The sequence below is a fragment of the Cebus imitator genome, unplaced genomic scaffold (assembly GCF_001604975.1).
Source record: "Cebus imitator isolate Cc_AM_T3 unplaced genomic scaffold, Cebus_imitator-1.0 Scaffold59, whole genome shotgun sequence".
In the NCBI taxonomy this organism is placed as follows: Eukaryota; Metazoa; Chordata; class Mammalia; order Primates; family Cebidae; genus Cebus; species Cebus imitator.
Genome location: NW_016107374.1, coordinates 1,666,889 through 1,669,319, shown reverse-complemented (window position 1 = coordinate 1,669,319; position 2,431 = coordinate 1,666,889).

The window sequence follows — 2,431 nt, the reverse complement described above, 5'->3', positions numbered from 1 at the left end:
AAAAAAAAAAGAGGTGTGGTGATTCCTTAAAAAACTAAACACAGAATTACCATGTAATCCAGCAATCCCACTTTGGTATATGCCCCAAAGAACTGAAAGCAGGGACTCCAACAGACACTTGCACATCCATCCTTAGAGCAGCACTGTTCACAACAGCCAAAAGCTGGAAGCAACCCTACTGTCCATCTACAGATGAATGGGTAAACAAGATGAGGGCTATCCACACAACAGAATATTATCCAGCCTTAAAAAGGAAGGAAATTCTGACCCTTGCTTTGACGTGGGTGAACCTAAAGGACATTCTGCTAAGTGAAATAAGTCAGTCACAAAAGGACAAATACTGTGTGATTTTGCTTACATAAAGTGCTATTGTTTGGGCCAGGCGTGCTGGCTCACACCTGTAATCCCAGCACTTTGGGAGGCTGAGGCAGGTGGATCATGGGGTTGGGAGTTTGAGACCAGCCTGGCCAACAAAGTGAAACCTCGTCTCAACTAAAAATACAAGAAAATTAGCTGGGCATGGTGGCAGGCGCCTGTAATCCCAGCTACTTGGGAGGCTAAAGCAGGAGAACTGCTTGAACCCAGGAGGCAGAGGCTGCAGTGAGCCGAGATCAAGCCACTGCACTCCAGACCGGCGACAGTGTGAGACTTTGTCTCAAAAAAATAAATAAATAAAAATAAAGTGCTATGGTTTGAATGTGTTTCCAAAAGAGCATATGTTGGAAACTTAATCCCTAATGCAGCAATGTTGGGAGGTGGTTAGACCATGAGGTTTCTGCCCTCACAAATACATTCATGAAGATATTCACAAATGGATGTTATTGTGGGAGTGGGTTTCTTATAAAAGGATGAGTCCAGCTTGCACATGCACTTGTGCTCACTCTCTCTCTCTCTCACCTTTCCACCTTCTGCATGAGATGACATAGAAAAAAGATGATACGGTTTGGCTGTGCTGTGTCCCCACCCAAATCTCATCTTGAATTGTAGCTCCCATAATTCCCATGTGTTATGGGAGGGACCCAGTGGGAGGTAACTGAATCATGGGGTGGGTCTTTCTGATGCTGTTCTTGTGATAGTGAATGAGTCTCATGGGATCTGATGGTTTTATAAGGGGGAGTTTCCCTGCACAAGCTCTCTCTTTGCCTGCTGCCATCCATGTAAGATGTGACTGGCTCCTCCTTGCCTTCTGCCATGATTGTGAGGCCCCCACAGCCATGTGGAACTGTGAGCCCATTAAACCTTGTTCCTGCATAAATTACTTAGTCTTGGATATGTCTTTACTAGCAGCGTGAAAACAGACTAATAAAAAAAGCATTCACCAAATGCCAACACCTTGATCTTGGACTTCCCAGCCTCCATCACTGTGAGGATATAAATTTATGTTCTATTTTGTTTTTGAGACAGAGTTTTGCTCGCAATGATGTGGTCTTGGCTGACTTCAACCTCTACCTCCCGGGTTCAAGTGATTCTCCTGCCTCAGCCTCCTGAGTAGCTGGGATTACTCCCACTGCCACACACAGATAATTCTTCTTCTTCTTTTTTTTTTTTTTTTTGTATTTTTAGTAGAGACAGGGTTTCACCATGTTGGCCAGGCTGGTCTCAAACTCCTGACCTCAGGTGATCCACCTGCCTCGGCCTCCCAAAATGCTTGGATTACAGGTGGGAACCACCGCACCTGGCCAAATTTATGTTCTTTTAAATCACCTAGTCTACAATATTCCTTTATATGTTACAGCAGCACAATGCACACTAAGACACGAAGTACTGAGAATAGTCACATTCAGAGACAGAAAGTAGCACTGAGGTTTACCAGGGGCTGGGGGAGGAGGGAATTACAGGGAGTTCGTGTTTAATGGGTACAGAGTTTCCATTTGAAAAGATGAGAAAGCTCCGGAGATGGGTGGCGGTGCCGATTGCACAGCAATGTGAATGCACTTAGCGCCACTGAACTGGACGCTTTAACATGCTTAACGTGGGGAATTTTATGTTATATTTATTTTACCACAATATAAAAAGAGGAAGAGAGTTAGGTATAAGGCCCAAAGTGCCAAGTCAGACTGAACTGAGTATCACTCCCCAGAATGGGATGGTCATTTATTTTTCACCTATTCATTCACCAGCAAATACCGACACCATGATATACCAAGGACTGTTCTGGGCACTGGAAATCTGACATCAAACCAAACAGACAAAACTCCCTGACCCGGCAGAGCCTACAGTCCAACGGCAACCACCAGTGAACCAAGTCAATGCCTCGCATGGCAGCCGCTGACGCCTGCTCCAGAGAACAGCAGAGGGAGGGCTATTCATCTTTAGCTTTCAAATCTGTTTAGTAAAGACAGTTTTACTCATATAAAACAAAAGTTTACAACAATCTGGCTGGGTGTGGTGGCTCACGCCTGTAATCCCAGCACTTTGGGAGGCTGAGGCA